Below are 18,889 nucleotides of genomic sequence, written 5' to 3'. Positions count from 1 at the left end.
CAGAGTAACGTAAAATACCCAGGGAATGTGAATTGTGAATCTCTCTTGTCCATAAAGAACATGATGCAGAAGGGCCAGCATAAACATCATAAGTTGGCCTTTGTAAATTAACACAACGCACAGGAATGCCTGTTGTGACCTCTTTATATAAATTTTTTTTTTTTTTGTATGGTAGTCTAGATCTTTCTCTAGTACAGAGAGGCACTGCTTGTATAGAACAATTAGTACTTTTGCTTTTGTGATCTTGCTGAACATCTATTTGATTCCTTTAGTAAATGTCAGGTCACATGTTGGCTGCTTGCATTCTGAAACTGAAGTATAAATCATCTTCTCAAGTGACTGTCATTTTTCTTTGCAAAATATTTTTCTATCCGTATCTTATGTAACTCTTACGGTTGCTGACATTTTCCTAAAAGCCCTGCTCGTCTGATGCTTGAGATTTCAGTATAAAACTATAGATGAGAATAGAGAACTCTTTTGCCTTTGCTTTGTACCTGTTTCCTTTACCATTATTTGAAGAAAGGAATATTATGCATTTCTGAGTCATGCTGTAGGAAGGTACTTTATTTTATGCATCATTAGAATTTTAAGAGGGATATGCTGTACCATAGGTGAAAGCAAGAGTTTAATATGCTTGAACTGTTGAAAATGGCTATTAAATTTTGAAGGGATGCTATCACTTTTATCTCTACATCACTACAACACTTATTCGATCTAAGTTGAATGCTACAGAAATTGTTTCCTTTTAATGGAAAACATATAAAAATCTTCAAGTGAGGACATGGATCTATCCAGAAGAAGGGCGGAGTATGGACTTCTTATATGCCTTGAGTTACGTCTACAAGAGCACAGCCCTATATAGCTGTGTCTTGTCATAGGTTAAGACTGCATATACTTGACCATACCTTCTGTTTTACTGTGCCAGATTCCTGCTGGATTAGGGATGATACTATAGCATTAATAATTTGCTTTATTTATTTATATGTTGGTAGAGAGGTGTTGATTGTCCTTCCTAATGGATTTTTTTAATCAGATTTAAAAATGTAAAAATTTCCCAGAAAAAAAATGGCTGCATAATGTGAAGATGGTTGGTATTGAATTCCTATTGGTGTGGCCTTTGACTCACAGCTTCTGCTGGATCCAGATGAAAGATGAATGAGAATTTTGCAGGTGTTTCAGGTCACCACTTATGCCAACCTCACTATTATGGGTGGAGAATTATAGTGTTCCTGAACAGCTCTGGAAACACACATTCAAGAAAAAGCTGTGTTCTATCTAACAGAATGCTACTTTTAAGCACCTAGGGTGATTTGGAGAGCCAGGACTTTGGTCTTGAGAATTGGTCCACTATTCCTAAAGCTCAAATCTTTTAGTTAAATATTGAACAATATAGAAGCATATGGGTAGATGCAGGAAATATTAGGACTACTTTAGGAGTCTGTAGGTAGGTTTAAGATGTCCATACAGATATAGTCTTAATCTCTAGAAACCAGAATCTGAATTGAGTATTGTGTGGCTATAAAAGAGCATTCCTGTCTTTAGAAAGGGAGGTCAGATCTTTATCTAAATCTGTTAATAATAAGATACAGTATGATGACATGCACAGTGAACAGTTGAAGTCAGCACAGGTACATCTGAGAAGAGACGTTTTACTCGTGAAGAAAGGTGTGAAAAGTACCTTCCTCATTCCTGGGACTGACTTGAAGGCCAGACTCCCTGCAGTTTTGAGCAACCTGTCTTACTGGCATCTGTGACATCTCCTGATTGTGTTTCAGGGGTTTGTTGAATTACAGTTCTTATCTTATCAAAGACAGCTGTAGGATTTGGGTCCCCAAGAAACATCTATCAGTCTGTGTACCAATGTGACCTTACCACCAAAGATTCTGAGGCCTGGTTCGTGGATATTACAAATTTGTACTCCTTAGTTCATAAAGATAGGAACATAATTTTTACAGGTGTGGAAGTGAAATGCAGATGTGAATATTTAAGATATACAGCCTTGACAGTGATATTTAAAATCATTCAGCATGGATCAGCTCTGGGAAATAAACAGTGTTGTAGTTTGCGAGTCTGACTAGTTATTATACCATCTGAAGAAACCAAGAGAAATGAACTTATTTTTCTGAAAATACTTGTACAAGAGGATGATCTTGAAAATCTGTTGTACAGTTGTGAAATGAATCCAAACTCTCTGTAATTTCCGAGTATCCAAAGGACCTTTCTCTGTTCCACCTTACTGTTATCTGATTTACAAACATCTTTTCCTGAGTTCTTGGAAAACCATATTTTTACTGTGCACTGTTCTCATTAAATCTTTCTTATTCTTACTGCAAGCTCTGATATAGGGGGACTTCCAACAGTACTCTCTTGCAGGTCCCCTAGTGCACATTAGACAGCAGTGAGTCATGAGCACTGAAGTCTCCAAAGGCTTACTGGATGATCCCCTTTGAAGATCTTTGGTGGTACAAGATGTCCCAAATTAGAAACTATTTGCAGGTTTCAGAAATGTGTAAGAATAAGTCCCCCTAGTTACTTACCTCAAGAGATCAGCAAAGAGGAGGAGGAGGGTTAAAGTTTATGGCTTGTAAAAGGCAAAAGTCAGGTGGATTATTTCTTGGTGTTCTTTTTGATTTTTTTTTTTTAAAGGAAAAATATTTTGACTGACAGACCTTTGAATATGCTATGAGTTCTGTATTTGCAATAAGGCCTAGAGGAACAAGGTTTTGTTTTCTATTAGAAGAGTGCAGTCTTTAGCGCTCTCAGTATTAAGATCATTGGAGCCAGGCATCCCTGCTGATACTACCAAAATGAACTTGAATCAATCTTGGAAGAAGACTTCAATAAACTGAATTATGGCCACTAATAATAGATCTTTGATAGGAGAATGGGCCTAGCAGTGTTGATTTTCCTCACTCTTAGCATTTCTTCTGATACTTTTTCCATCTATTAGTAGTGTGTATTTTAATAAAACCTTATGGACTTTGTGCCCTTTCCCAGCAATCTTTTTGTTTTAAGTGGGGAATTTTTTTACATTATTCAGATGTATTTTGTTTCACAATGAAGAAAAATACAATTTTTGTGGAAGATTGTGGATCCCAAAACTTATCTAAAAATAACAACTTACTTCCCTCTCTAATACTGATGCAGCCTTTGTCAGTACTACCAGGTGGGAAAGATGAAACAGAAAATAGCATGAATAGTCACCAATCTTTAATTTCTCTTTTCCTGTAGGAAGGCAAGATCTTTTGCATTTTCTTGACTTGATATGTTTTAAGTCCTGGAGTTTATGTTTAGAAAAACTTAGAGCTGATTTTGATAAAAACAGCCATTTAGAGAGTTCAGAGCCTTCCTGGGACACCTACAGAACTGAGAGAGCTGATAGAAAGGGCCTATGGGCTAGGAAATCTGATGGGGAGTACACAAAAGCAGTTTGCTAATTAACAGTTAAAGAAAGGTGGGAGAAAATAGCTGAAACCACTAATGTTAATATTTTTCTAGATTGCAGCAAAGTTCACAGGTGGCATCTTGATGTGGCCTGCAGACTTCTGACCTTCTGAAAGATGGCCTTGTGGTTTCGTAGGTTAGCTCTCCACGATTAAGTTGTTATTGAGCAGACCACTAACACTTCTCCACAGCACTGTTGCTGTACCTTTATAGGACTGCTAAATGATGTGGTATGTGCCACAGAGACCACTGTCCAGAGGAAAGTGCTGTCAAAGAGTGAGAGAGGGTTAACCACAAAATATTTACAATTCTACCATGCACTGAAAAAATATATATGTATAGCTGGAAACAGTATTTTCCTTTTGCTCTCTTTGTGTATTGTGGTTTTAGATGGACTGCAAAAATGTTTCTGTATAGTGTAGATTCTCTACAGCAGATGGCAAACAATGATTAACCATTTCCTTCCAACTGCTCTTTAATGAGCAGAAACCAAGTTGAACCAGTTACTCATATTGAATTAAGCTGAAAAAAAAATCATGTTATAAGCATAAATGTTCTCATCTAATATAAACTTTCCAAGAATAGTGCATTTGGGGTTGGATGTCTTCTTTCGAGCTTATTTCCAGTGGCAGATGATATAAAGAACTAAATGATAGTAAAATATAATTACAGTTCTTAATTTAATTTTAAATTATTCCACTGCTAAGTGAAATACTGATTTACATGAGTGCCAGACCTCTGAACTACATGGATTTGCTAGTGTATCTTAACCAAAAATAAGTTTCTTGTATGCTGCTGTTGAGACTTGATATCTTGTTATAAACTAAAGCTTCTGTAAGATTAGAGTGGAAGCTCTGCTCTAACAGTACTATTAAGGATTTTAGATGCAAATCATTAAGAGCTAGGGTGATACACATTTGCTATACATTCACGTTTCTAAGCTGTTTTACTTTTTGTGTGTTATGGCCAAGGCAGGCCTAGGATAGATGTGCTTTCAATTTAAAACAAATAAAGAAAAACAATACCATCTTAATATTGTTAATTTGAGAAGTAGTGTCATCAATGAGATGATAGTGACACAGGCTGGGGCCCAGCTTTGTAGGAATCAGTTCAGCAGAAAATGATCTGGTAGTCCTGATACTAAAGGTGAATATCAGGTAGCCCTGTGCCCTTCCAGCAGTACCTACTTGTGTTCAGAGTTATATTGGCAAGACTGAAGGCTGCAGCTCTAGAGAAGGGATCCTCTCCTTTTAGCACTTGTGAGACTCTGTTTTGAATACTGTACCCAGTTTTTAGGTACAGGGTAGCAACCACCATGCTAGCACAAGTCCAGCAGAGGGACGGACCCCAGTCTGGCCAGTATGTGACTGGAGTACATGGTGAGCAAGGAGGGACTGAAAGAGCTGGGTCTGCCCAACTGGAGAAAGAAAGGCAAAAGGACAACCTTACTGCTATCTACAACTACAGGGTTGATGTTAGGTAAAGGAAAGATGGGGCCAGGCTTTTCTCAAAGGTGCCACAGAAATAAAATGAAAGCTAACAGATGCAAGCTGGAAAATGAAAAATTCCAGTCAGAGATAAGGAAAAGCTTTTTACCAAAGTGATGAAACACTGCAACAAATGTTCAAGTTGGCTACATGTTATGGTTTTATGATTTTTGTTGTGTTGCTGATGTTCCACATCATGACATCATGTGGTGTATTGGGAGTTAAAAAAGGGTATCTCCACCCCTTGCGGTCTCCAAGACTCAACTGGATACAAACTTGATCTCATTAGCCCTGCTTTGAGAAGGATTAGGTATTTCCAGAGGTCTTTCGAGATCCATTATTCTATGGTTATTGGATTCTGTGATGAGTAGGACCAGTTTTTTTCTACACGATTCTCCCTGAAGTGAACTCAAAGCTTCATTGAAATCAAATAACAATTCTTAATGACTTCACGATACTCTGAGTGTTCTGTAGTTTGGGCGATTCTTTAAAGTCAAATAATACTTTTAGTGTTGGGGGAATGTAGGAGAAAAGCTTCTGTTTTTTCCTGAAAGTTTGTTTCACGGCCACCAGATTCCTTTAGAATATACAAATAAAGTTATGCTAGCGTTAAAAGCAAATATATATATATGTGTGTGTGTGTGTAAATATGTGTGTATATATATATGTGTGTGTGTGTGTGTATATATATATGTATGTATGTATTTCTCTCAACTTTGTACCTGTATTCCTGTAAGCATGAGTATTTAATTGATTCCCTCAAAAGTGGAGGGGAGATTAGGGATAGAAGAAAAATGTCCATTCCACAGTCCTGAAATTATAATGTATTTCAAAACTTTGAGATCTCATATTCAGCTTTGACATTTACAGAAGAAATGTTACGAGAAATATTATCTAAAAAGTCCAAATCCTATTGTGAGCTTAATTACATTTACGTTTATATCTTCATGTTGTACAACTTACTATGACAAGGTGAATAAAATGGCTTATGAATAGAGCATAGTATTAAAGTAATGTTCTTTACTGCATTTCTGAAGAGGGCTAAGTGTTATTAACATTGCTTAGACTGGCTTTTTTGAATGGTACTTGTCAGCAGAGCATATGTAGCCTTTTTCATATTATATGATAAAAACATCACGTGATAACTCACTTATTCTACTCTATGATCTTGGATATGCTATTGATTACAATATTTTTAATTTAGTGTAGTATGTACATGTGTGAATAGTGATAAATTCACACTGTGCACTGTGTGGCCCATAAAAATTTTCTGCAACTGTGCAAGAAAGTCACTGTCATTACAGGACCATTTGGGAAACTGGAGTACTTATTTCAGCAGTTTGGGCTTAATCTTTTAACACTGTCTGTGTTTTGGATGAGTGCAGATGCACACACGATGAATTTAGAATGATCCAGGAATAGTTAAAAACATCTAAGAACCTCCATTTAGAGGTTAATTTCTCAATTTGGTATTTATTCTACCCAGATCTTCATAGTGTACCCTTCCATAAGAAGAGTCTGAGTCTAAGAAACATCTATTATGTTATTCCTGATTCTGATGTGTTCACCGTTGTGATTTTATACTGACTTTAATGAAGTAGTTTTGTTTCTTATACCCCAACTCTTCAGAACTTGTTTTCTTTGCAGTGTTTTCCTTCTAGTCAGGAGAGAATTTCACAGACCTTTAGAAAATCTGACATTAATCCATTAGCTGGAGCATTAAAAAACAAAAAGGTACCTAAGACTTGTAATTCTGAGAACTGGTGATGTTGATCTTGTGATTCGGGAAGATTTTATTTAATGGAGCTGTTATGTGTTTGTATGTGAATCCATTACATGACATACATCACAGTTAGCAACAGCTTTTATGTGTCATGTCTAATATTCCTGTACACTTCTGACAATATGTATATTCATGAGATTTGTAACATTTTCCTGCATTTGTGCTCATGGCAGATTTCATTTCAAAGCAGCACTTTGGCGCATCGTAGATATAATTGTTTCTCATCTGTATGATTATTTTGTGACACCTAGTGGATATATTGATAGCTGTGCCAATTTGGATTTCCTTGGATTTTTTGGGTTGTCTGAATGTACGTTCTGGCCTACAAACTGTATTCACATTTTAATCACACCAGAATCTGTCTTTTTTTTTTTCCCCCCTTCTTCTTACTTTCACTCTTTTTTCTTTTTTCTTCTTTTTATAGCTTTGATCCTGGAATGATTTGGTCACAATCAGCTGAACAAATACTCAGCGCTCGAAAGTCTTGAGGAAATCCCATTTGTCCCAAAATGCTATGAGGTAGTAAAAATTTGGAGACATTTAGATATGTGTGCAGTATGTATGTATTCTTCGCCTATCAGTTTTTTCTACTGTATCAGCTTTTCTGTGTTATAGATCAAGTATGAAGTTCCCTTTGGAACTGAGCATGTATTACCTAAAGTTAAGAAAGGTTGCAGAGAACTGCTCTGACTTTTCACCCTATGAGGGCTCTTAGAAATCTAATTCCTCTACTATTCTTAGAGAATGAAATGTGATAAATAAAATGTTAACTCTATAAACATGAGAATATATTTAGAGTATTTACATCAAGTAAAATAGTCTAGAAATGCCTCAGACGCGTGACCCACTTTGACAACTGAAATGTATCACACGAAGTATATCTTAATTTACACGGGCTCTGAGCCTGAAGCTTACTTTGAAGTCATTTATCCTACAGGCAGAGTTGAATTATTGTCCAGCATATTTACTACAAATGCTGGGAAATAGGAAAGTTGGTATTTTCACATGCCTGGCTTTTACGTTCATAAAGGGAGAGGACGTATTTTCAGAGAGGTGGCCTCCAGTCTGCTTTCTCTTCTAGTGAGTTGATGCTGTTGGTGTACATGTTTATAACTTCATAGACAATATAACATATTCTTTACCCAGGTCTTAAATTCTGGCATGCCAGTGCAGATGCAGAGCAGTAGCTCACATGATATCTAGGATACAATTTTAGTAGTTCTGAAAAAGGATCTAAGAGGAACTGTAAAGTGTGTTCATTTGTAAATAAGAAATGTTGTATTGTTTTATATTTGGGGAATTTGAACTGAGTCATCCAGAAGACAAATTAATTTTGAAGATGGTCTTCAAAATTTTGTTTTGCCTTGTTACTTTCCAGCCAATTTCTTATTTCCACTCCCAAAAGGCTTCAAAATCAGGAAATGCAATACTGAACTATGTCTTTAATACCAACTGATGTGACATTCTTTTCCTGTACTCTTCACAGTTGCTTATCATAACATTTCTCTTGTGACTTCGGTTTATGTAAAATTAGACCCTGTAGCAACAACATCATGAATAATGGACACAAATTCTCCAACGCATCACTGAATGCTGGCAGAGATCTGCTTACTCTCCAGCACCTGAAGCCATGGTTTGAGTCCATTAATGAATGTTTAACTAGTGAAAGCTTTAGTCTCAAGTAAAAAGACTTACACTGGACTAAATCTACTGAGAGCCTAAGTCACCTGAGAATACAAAAGGTTGTACAGAGGGAACTGGAAGCAGGCAGCACTCTGTGTCTGGTCACCCGAGCTCCTTACCTGCAATTCGTGAAGAGCATTCCTGGTGCAAATGTGTGCTGTATCAGTGTCACTGCAGTGGTCACCGCAGAGCACTCCAGATGCCATGCTTGGCACACAAACCTACAGAAGCTGACTCCCTTGCACTTGACATCAGCTTGCTATGCTTGAAGTATCCCTGCGGGTCGTGATGGTAAGGACCAGCACAGGATGCCTGCTTTTGTGTCCTCCACAGGATTGCTGCAGTACGCAAGTGAGGGTGCAGCAGCCCTGGCAAGGAGCAGCAATTTTTGATTATTTTCCTCCTCGCTTTTTTAACGTCTTTGTTATGTAAACCCAATCTAGGTCTTGAACTGGGCTTTGTGCTGGATGGCTAATGAGACTAGTAATCATATTGACTTGTGCAACAAGTGTATGTATGAGCTTTTTTTCCATGTGCAAAAACTGTAACCAATAACCAATCAGAGAAGAGACAAAGAGTTGTGGCAAAACCATCTGTGTCTCTTATTTGAATCATATCACAGTTTGAGAAAGTGTTGGTGTGTAACAGAGCTGTTACTATACATAGAGATCATCTACTGGTATCCAAAGAAAAACAGTAATTGAATAGTAAAAGGCATCTTAATAATTAGCATTGTTGTTAGCAGTAAATTCATTGAGGTTGCCGGGAGTTGTAGACATGAAGTTCAGGCTACAAAGGGAAGGTTAAGAAGGGGCACAAAATGTTGAACCAGACACAGCTGGTTCAGGAGTCATTGCATCTCCAGAAGTTGAGGCATGTATGCAGCCTTCAGCTGCGTGAGTGGGCAGGCTCAGCAGAGGCCTTTGCTTCCACGTCCCTTAAGAGGTGCAGTTCTCTCATTATCACCTGATATACCATGGGAAGGTGAGGCCACATCCCCCTTTGTGCTCAGCATCCCCTGCCAGTGTGTTTCAGCAATGATGTTCCCACAGAAGTCTCCCATGGTGAAAGCGGCATGCCTCACGATGTTAATTAGGTCCCTGCTGAAATTATATTAGTCCTTACGAAGGTTACAGTGACTGTGAATTTAGGACTGTTTAGGATTTTAAGCACTGAGGATTGATTACAGTCTAACATGGTCAATGAAATTACTTCTGCTCTTGCAAGTGAACTTTTTCTTCAAGTGTGTAGCCTGAAAGAGAGATAAAAGTAACCAGAAATAATCAGCCTGAAAGAGAGATAAAAGTGACCAGAAATAATCAGCCCAGTGCGGTTGTAGTTTGCAAGGACTGCACAAGGAATTTCTGTCTTAATGTATGTAGACCCCTATGCTTCTGCATCTTCACTGTTGGGATGAACCAAGCTCAAGCAAAATATAGCCCAAACCTCAGAACATTGTTCTTGGTGAAGGAATTGAGGTGGAATTTAATTTTTAAGTATTAACAGCATTTTAAAACAAGCATACTACATAGTTTGCTAATTTTATGCCTATTTTTCACAAAATGCTACCCACAATTACAACTACAGTAGGTCTAAAATGATCGTGACAAACAGAACCATTTACAGATTTTGCTGAACTGATATAATACAAAGCTTATTCTTTGTTGCACTCACTTAACTTTATCGTGATTGTGCTAATAACAAATACAAGTGTGCATAGGTGTAAATACAACATTGTAGGCTAAATCTATGAAAAGCTGAGTTATTTAGGCAACTGGTGTAATCTAGTCCGAATTGTTCATTTCCTCAGTACTACTCATCAAGTGCCTTTTCTCACTAAGGACTAAAATTTAAAGTGGTAGTGTTATGGGGCAAAATACATTTTTCTACAAACCAGAATTATTAGTGCAACTGTATTTCTGTAATGTGAAATCTATTTCATTGCTAAGACTTAGAATGTATTGTTTCATCTGATGTGCTTAATTAAGTTAGAACTTACGTATACTGTTTTACTGCACATCTTTTACAAAGAAAAACAGTTTCCAAGCATTTAAATCTTTCTCACAATGAAAATGCAGCGTTCCCAAAAGTGAATTTGTGGTGAGGATGGCAGTTTGTACAAGAACATCAGATTAATAGTTTTGACAATCTTTCCTGACTTTGGTTGACGTTATTTTCCTGCTTTACATGAAGAACTGAGATTACTAAAGCTTCTAATCAATGGTAGCACATATGTTAGATGTGACCATGTGTTAATAGCACCTATTAAAAAGCCAAGTCTGGTTGACAGAAGCATATACCTTATTTAAGATTCTCTGCATAGTGAGCACATTTTTCTATCAAAACGTGCTTGGCAGCGTTACCCAAAATAATTGTTTGTGTTATGGTCAAGTATATAGCAAGGTGGGTTGGAAGGTAGTGATCCTGATTGTTATTGCAGTTGGACTTATTTCCACAGGAAAGTGGAAAAGGAGATGGGCATCACATACAAATTAAAGATAGGATGTGTAGTTTAAGTGTCAGATTTTATGTTCAAAGACATTAAGCAAATCCAGGTGATGTAATCAGAGGACATCAGTTCTTCCAAAAAAAAAAAAAAGAAATCACAGCTTCATCTTCTCTTCCTGCAGACGCTCGTCTCCCTAATTGTAGAATCACAAAGGTTGGAAAGACCTACAAGAGTCAGTCCAACCGTCCATCTATCACCAGTAGTTCTCACTAAACCATTTTCCTCAGCACAGTGTCTAAATGTTTCTTAAATAGGGTCAGTGATTCCACCACCTCCCTGGGCAGCCCACTCCAACACCTGCCCACTCTTTTGGAGAAGTGTTTCCTAACATCCAGTCTAAATCTCCCCTGGTGCAACTAGAAGCCATTTCCTCTAGTCCTATTGCTAGTTATATGAGAGAAGAGGCTGACCTCCAGCTCAGTACAGCCTCCCTTCAGGTAGTTATAGAGTACAATAACGTTTCCCCTGGGACTTCTCCAGGATGAACAATCCCAGCTCCTTCAGCTGCTCCTCATAGGGCCTGTGCTCCAGACCCCTCACCAGCCTTGTTGCCCTCCTCTGGACATGCACTAGTACCTCAGTGTCTTCCTTGCAGTGGCCTCACCGGTGCTGAGTACTGTGGGACAATTACTTCCCTGTTCCTGCTGGCAACCCTTGCTTTTTTGCCTTCATGCTTGATGAGACATGAAGAGTACCTGTAACATTTGTTTTTCATAAGATGTATCTCACTAACCCCTGGTGGATTTGCCCTTTCTACGCAGGTTTTGTCTCCCTTGGATGCTGACCTCACCCCATTTTCCCCATTGGGTTTGCCAGATGTTGTTTCTGCCCTTGAGAGCTGGGAAGTGCAGCCCAGTATGAGATCCTGCTGCTGCTGCTCCTGCAGCTGTCCAAGTCACACCTGGCACCAGAGCAAGCGCAGCAAATGAGCTGGTAAGTGAGCAGACAGAAAAATTATGGTAGGAAAACATCAAGGGCAAATGTTGAAGTTGTTCAAAACAAATAGCTCCTGATACGCTAATCAGTTCTGTTTTCCGTAAGTAGTTTCTTTAAAATAAAGAACAAGTGTCTCCTTAAATACTGGTTTTCTGAAGAAAGCAGGTGCAACATACAAAGTAGCCAGTGATTAGCTGTGGTTTAACTGCTCTTTTTGTGGAACCTTGGAGAGATGCTGAGTGTTTTCATCATTCTGGGTAGGTTTGTTTTGTTTTGTTTTGTTTTTTTATCTGTTTTTAGCGAAATATTTCATAAGCAGAACTCAGCAATAAATGCAATAGAAGAATAAAATATGTCAGTGTAAGAGCTACAGTTTCTATAGACAGAAAACATGATCCAACATTCAAGAAAAATAAGGTGCCACTTTGTTAGAAAATGATCTGTTTCCTATACGTGCCCTTTTGAAGCATCTGTTTAACATTCAAAACATTTCATAGCAGTCAGGGTAAGAAATGCCTGGCATACATGTATGGAACATGTCTGTGAAGATGCAGAACCCCTTTGATGTACACCCAGCCCCAGCTCCTTGTCCTTAATTCTAGCCAGATTCTTACACACCCATTCAGTAGGTTAAAACAGGAGTTATTAAGCATGTTCCATTTTTATGTAGCATTGTGAGCCTTTTATGAAATGTGTTACATACGCTTTCATTTCTATGGAGGAATTTAATTGAAGTTAGTCTTCCTTACATATGAGTAAGGAAGCTCTTACACAGGTCTGTATTTGTAAGCTGTGTGTGTCAGATGTAAATATTTACACTATAAATATTTTTTACATTCTCTTGCTATTTTTATCCATACCTAGAATATTCAAAATTTTATTATTTCAGAGCTCAGAGACCTGTATCCATGGAGTTCTGCTACTTTTTGCTGTTTTTTTCTGAACAGTTTGATACAGATGGGGTTTCAGTGATTATGTGAAATTTTTAATAGATAGAACTATATTGCAGTACTTAAAACATTCTGTGCAATAATGAAAATAAAGTCAGACAAAGTAATGTAACTGTTTTTAATAGAATTACTGCTCAGTACAGTCAGTTGCCTCTGAATTCTGTTCTGGTGTGAAATTTAGATGAACAACTTGATGCTGTGAACATTTCCCATTGTGCCCCTCTGAAGCTGCAGCAGAATCTGTCCTAATTTATTAAATTATGGTGAAGTTTTACAATTGGTGAAAGAACTCTTGTTTGCCTATCTTAGAAGCAGCTGTGTTTCAGTAATGGACTAAATCACCATATGCATCATTTTTCACAGTTGCAAAATCTGTTTTTGTTAAATACTTCTCACTTCTTGAAAGATATAATCTGTGCGAATGCAGTGTGTTATTTTTGTTGTGTTGACTTAAAAATACATCTGGAAATACTGCGTGTGAAATTTTCTTATACGTAGGTCCCAGGAGATCATCCTTCTTTCCAACAGCTAGCTTCTGTATGAAATCTTCAGAGCAGTTACCTGCCAAGGTACTGCTCTGGCACAGCCCTGGCTTGATGGGGCAGTGCGGCTGCTTCATTTTCTGCTGAGAGTCTGTTGGATTCAGTGAGAAAGCTTCCCTTGGTCTCAGCATCCACCATTTATTTTGCAAACACTCTCACCAGCAAAAAGTCTGTGACATTTATAATAGTGAATAAACAGCCTGCAGAGGCACAGTGGTGACTGTACAGCTCTTTGGAAGCCAGAAAATACTCATTATCTGGAAACAAGGTGAAAGCCACTGATCTGGCCCGTGGACAGCTGCTCAGCTTTGCAGGGTCCCCTACCTTGGAGCTTGCCTTGAGCCTCACATTTCCCCACTGCAGTCACTATGCAGTTGCTCACATGTGCACCTGGGACATTAGCCTTCTTCCTGGTAGTACAGGGAAGTTTTGCATTTCTAAATGGTTCCAAGTTTTTTGGTGGAAGGTGCTCCAAAAATTGCAAAGCACTTGTTCTGTGTTGTCCCAGTTTGTTATTTATTAAGGCTTTTAATTATGTAACAACTCAACTTTAAAACTGTCATCTTTCCTGTTACGTCACAGAAATAGCAGAGTTGGTTCTGCACCTTTTTAATAGCGATTGATGAGGTATTTATTAACATCTGTTCCAGTACATTTTTCACTGCTCACTGAGAGCTAGAATATGAAAATGTCATATTTTTCTTAGTATTAAACAGTTGTTAAACTAGAAACATGACTCTTGTCAGATAGTTATTTTATATGTGTGTCTTCTTCATAGACAGAAATTGAACATGCACTTTTCATTCATTAAGTATTTTAAAGTTCATCCGTGTTTTGTGACCTAATCAATTGAAGTTAGTTTATGAGCAGCATGTTAGAGCAGAAGAATAATTAATTTTAAGCGTTGAATAAAGCACATTCTTTTCCATTTTTGTTTGCTAATGAATACTTTAAACTACTTATACCCACAGTAACAGATCTTATAGAAAACAGTGCTACAGAAAGCTTGTAGTGCTTTATAAATAACTACCTCAGTGTTTGTATACTAAATTACTCCTTTTTATGTGGCAGATTATACATGAAGGCAACATTATATCAGAACTTCACCTACGGAAAAGACTCTTCAGCAGTATCAAAAGCTTAGCTGTATTTACTAGAAAATAAGTGAATCCTTTTGAAGTGTTTCTTAAAAATGCACCATTTTTTCAAAAGGGTGAACATTTTCCATTCTCCTAATGAGAATTGCACCCATGAGTGAAAGTAAAGCTAAGGGATGCAACAGATTGGCAGTGATGTAAATCACTGCAACATACTTAGGCGTTCCAAAGTTCTGCCACTGTTTAGCTATATGTTTTCAATTCTACCTCTTGGAGTAGCTGGATTTCCTTCAAGTTTAGGATCTTCATCTGAAATTTCCAGTGATTTGGGTCAGGTGGGGAGCTTGGGCTTTTCACTACTGTGAATATATGGTTTTAATTCCTTTGAACTGTGTTTACTGGGCCATCTAGCATAAGGAGCAGCTACACTGAAGGGTTACTTTGTTTTTCTTCTTTTGCCCTGAAGGAAATGCTTATTCAGATGTCTTGCTTCGAAGTAAAACACACAGTACACAGCTTTCCTCCACTTCTGTTATATAGTACTGGTTTATATCTGTATAAGCATAGGGTGTGTTTTAAACTGAAAGCCCTTTCTGTGAGGTGACTGCACAGGCTACAGGTGCTCACTCACCTGGTGGTTCCAAAATGCACCAGATTCCATGCAGAATTTTAGCCAGGGCTCCAGTACCAATTGTAAACTCCTAACACTTAGATCTCTGATCACACACATAAAGAAGGTGTTTAATTTTGAACAATTTATCTAAAAAGCAGGGACAGAATAGTTTTGTGTTTGTTTGTTTGGGTTTCTTTTCCGGAGGATTATTCAGAAAGAACTGACTGCCAAAAAAAGCTCACGCTCAAAAATTCTAATCTTTAAACCCTTAAGTGTATAGAGAAAACTTGTGTTTTCTGCTGCAGAACTCTCCCAGTGACTTTCTTTGACAGAGGTTAGAGAGCAGCTGCTGCTACCAGTAGTTACTAGTTTAAGTAAAAAAGGTTTTGAAATCTCTCTCGCTACTCTTTTTGTATAGCATGCAACAAATATCTACTTTGACCTTTAATGTCCTTGGTGTTGCAAGTTGTGAAATCTGGGGCTGTACAATGTTTTCTTCAGTATGGTTGTCGCAGAGAGGACAGTTTGGTGTCACAGTTATGTCCTGCTTGAAGCAATCAGTAACCTCTTCCTACAGGTGGCCTCAGTCCAGAGTAGTTAAGTAATCTTTGAAGCCAACAGTGTAACATTGCCTGTTATAGATTAACACATTGCTATCTAATTTGGTTAGGCATTTGTACTCTCCTTTCTTTTCTGGTTCCTTTAGAAGTGTGTTTTTCTCAGAAAGTGAAAAAGCAAATGCCTCAGTGAATCTAAAAAATCTAAAATAAAAATAAAAAAAAAAATTAAAAAAATACAACCCACAACCTTTTCTGTTTTTCACCATTCTTTGTCTCTTGCCTGTTTTTCAGATTAGGTGTGCCCCTTGGGCTGTGGTACGATGGGATAATAACAACAGGAAGAGAAAGCTGGTGCTGTTCATGGCCCTCTGAGAAAATGTACAGAGAAGCTACTGTCTGCTTTTTCACTTGCTGTCACTCACCTTATAATTGTCTCAGTGTGCATTGAAATGAAGTTGAAACATGTGTGTTTTCTCTTTCTGCATCCCCATATTGATTATGCTAAGAGTAGTGAAATATCCCTTCAGTTGCGCTGAAATGTGAACTACCTACTTTGGGGTGAGATCTGCTTCACTGTAAAGTGTGGCTTTAGTTTTTCTGTGTGTATTATTTATTATTGTATTTAATTTACAGTTAACAACAACAACAAAAAAAAAACTAGCTTATTAAGTTGGAGTATTTGCTTGAATATTTATTTATGTTAGGAGTACAGACTGATATCATAGTTATTTTCACTTTGGATTTTCCCTAGGTGGGATGTATTGTAGTCTATCAAACCAGGTGGTGGGGAGCAACAGCACCCTCAAACTCTAATGTTGGTGTGAGATTACTGTACACTGGTGGCAGTTTTGCTAGTCAAATTAACTGATGTCTCTGTAGTACAGTAGGATACATTTAGTTTGGCCATTGATTCAGTGGTGAGGCCCTTTAGAAGCAGCATGTTGCTTAAGTAAGCCATAACACTTTCTGACAGTCAGAAGATTCTTGGTTCTGTCTGATGGATTTACCCATGCAGAACTTGGGAAATCAGTCAGTGAAACTGAGCTGTTCCCCATTAGGATATCAGCGCAGTATCTAAGAAGCAGTGCACGACAAATCCCTCTAATTCGGCATCTACTCTCTGAGTCATTGTGATGCCTTTCTTGAAGTGACAAAACTGGTTTGTTAAGATGTAGTCATGACAGCTGAAAGTACAGAAGTGCATTTATTAGAAATGAATTCTGTATCTTTTTCCTCTTGTGTATCTTGTCACCGACATGACTTCACACATTGCAAATTTATTAAGCTTTTCAGATGTGAAACTAGAGTTCATTAAGCAAAATGTCAATGGTATGTAGCAAACTTTCAGAACGAAGTCTTGTAATATTTGTCTCCAGAGTTTTTTGTCTTCTAGGTCATCACCAAGCCATCCAGCTTTCTGGGAATGTAGTTTGTGGTTTGTCTGATCGGAGTCTGACTGTCCTTTGGGGTGAGGTAGTAGGTTGTATAGTTTTAGGGTTATGCCCTGCCTGTCAGATAACTATACAATCTACTGTCTTTCCTGAAGTGGCTGTGATATCATCGCTGGATATACCTCCAAAAGGCAAAGCAAATATATTTCAACTGTAACATTCTCTGGCTCTGTCTACATGCTGGCTTTGATTCTTATGAAAGAACAGAAATGTCCTTAAAGGGTTTAAATTCCTCTGTCTATCATTTGGATTGGAAAGCAATTTCCTGTTTCTTGTTCTTTCAGAGAAAGTGGGGTGTGAGAGCATGCAGAGGTACAACCTATTCTACAAGGTTTGCTTATGCTTAACTTTCTCCATCTGCCATTGTGCTTTCAAGAGTGGCCATTTGGAAAAAGGTGATCCATTTCTTCTTTACATTCTGGCATTTGTATTTATATCCAATGGCAAATGCCACTTTTTCAGCAGTTATGTAAATACACTTGGCATAATTTGAGGAACTAACAAGTGATTACTTGGATAGTAAAACAAAGAGGATGTCTCATTTTCTGCCCGACCCATAAGTGAAGAGATTTTTAAAATCAATTTTTGAATTCAAATTTAACATACTTATTATTGTATAATGCAAATCTGCAAGGGAGAGTTCTTTCCACTGCAGTCCTTCTGTCTGTGGAGTCACCCCACCAATTCTGAGTACTTCCAGGAAGAATTCTGAGGAAGGGCTAACAAGACATAATTATGCTCTTTTTGAGACTAAGAAATGTGGGCTATAAAGTGTTTAGGGAGTCTTACTCACAAAAGGTGAAATGTTAGTTTGCTTCAGAAAATCTGCCTGATGCTCTAACAGGATGAGGTAGTAGGTTGTGTGGTTTCAGGGTAGTGATTTTGCCCCAGTCAGGAGATAACTATACAACCTACTGCCTTCCCTGATAGGCAGCATAACATCAGTGTCTTGATTCACAAAAAAACATGGGCTAAAATAGACTTCTGTGACCAGCAAAGTAAGTCTACATACAGTTGTTGTTACCCTGTCCCTCATGCCTTCAACTTCAGTGTCTCGCATTATTTTTAACAATTGCTTGCAAAATAATTGTCTTTTTTTAAGTCACTATAGGAAAACAATGAATTAAAAAAGTTTTGCTATTGAAAAGTTTGTCTGTTCTTGATTTGTTCTGTTTTTGGTTCATTTCAGAGGAAGGAAATATTCAGGGAAGTAATTCCAAAAATGGTGTGAGCTTGCATTCAAGTTATTCAAATTTCCTGGGCATTTTAGTTTGAATGCGACAAATTTTAATATGCAGTGCACTAAGTTCAACCCTCTCGCCCTCTCAGGAATCAAACAACGTTTTACAAATAAGTGTTACACAGCACTCTTTGACAGATCAACTTTATATTACAAACAAAAAGCTATGACAACGAAAATCAAGGACCAGATTGAAAAGACAAAAACAGATATTGATTTTGTGTCTGCCTTCACTCATAAGCACTCTAGTTTCATGACATTTAAATAGTCCTGAAAGTGAGTTTGCTGACTATCTAAAAGGCACAGATTGTACCTGGAAAATCATGGCCAGGAAATGTTAGTCAGGTCCATTAAAGCCATTTTGAAATACAAATTGTAGTCTTACTGTAAACAAACAAACAAAAACAAAACAAACACCCCAACTGCGGAAATCATTCTTCCATATGCAAAACATTCCAGGAAATGGGAATCTCGTAAAACTGAAGTTTAACTTAAGATCAGAGGTTTCAAGCTGGTTATTTAGAGTCATTTGTGTGTATTTTAATTGTACAGTGTTCCATTACTGTAAACTGTAATGTAAATTTAAGTTTGTCA

General features: G+C 37.7%; 1 long non-coding RNA gene across 3 annotated transcripts in view; it reads left to right on the top strand.

The window, feature by feature from the left end:
- The window catches only part of LOC136052346 (uncharacterized), a 98,717-nt gene extending 86,910 nt beyond the window's left edge, over positions 1-11,807 (top strand). For all 3 annotated transcript variants that reach the window (XR_010622542.1, XR_010622541.1, XR_010622543.1), the window contains exon 5: positions 11,668-11,807. This is a non-coding gene — a long non-coding RNA (uncharacterized LOC136052346). The remainder of the gene's footprint in view (positions 1-11,667) is intronic.
- The last annotated feature ends 7,082 nt before the right edge of the window (positions 11,808-18,889 follow it).

Source organism: Cyrtonyx montezumae, unplaced genomic scaffold (assembly GCF_038088225.1).
Source record: "Cyrtonyx montezumae isolate F1298 unplaced genomic scaffold, pur_monq_1.0 scaffold_3, whole genome shotgun sequence".
NCBI classification, from domain to species: Eukaryota; Metazoa; Chordata; class Aves; order Galliformes; family Odontophoridae; genus Cyrtonyx; species Cyrtonyx montezumae.
Note: the sequence above shows the minus strand (reverse complement) of the source record. Positions and strands in the feature narration are given on the sequence as shown.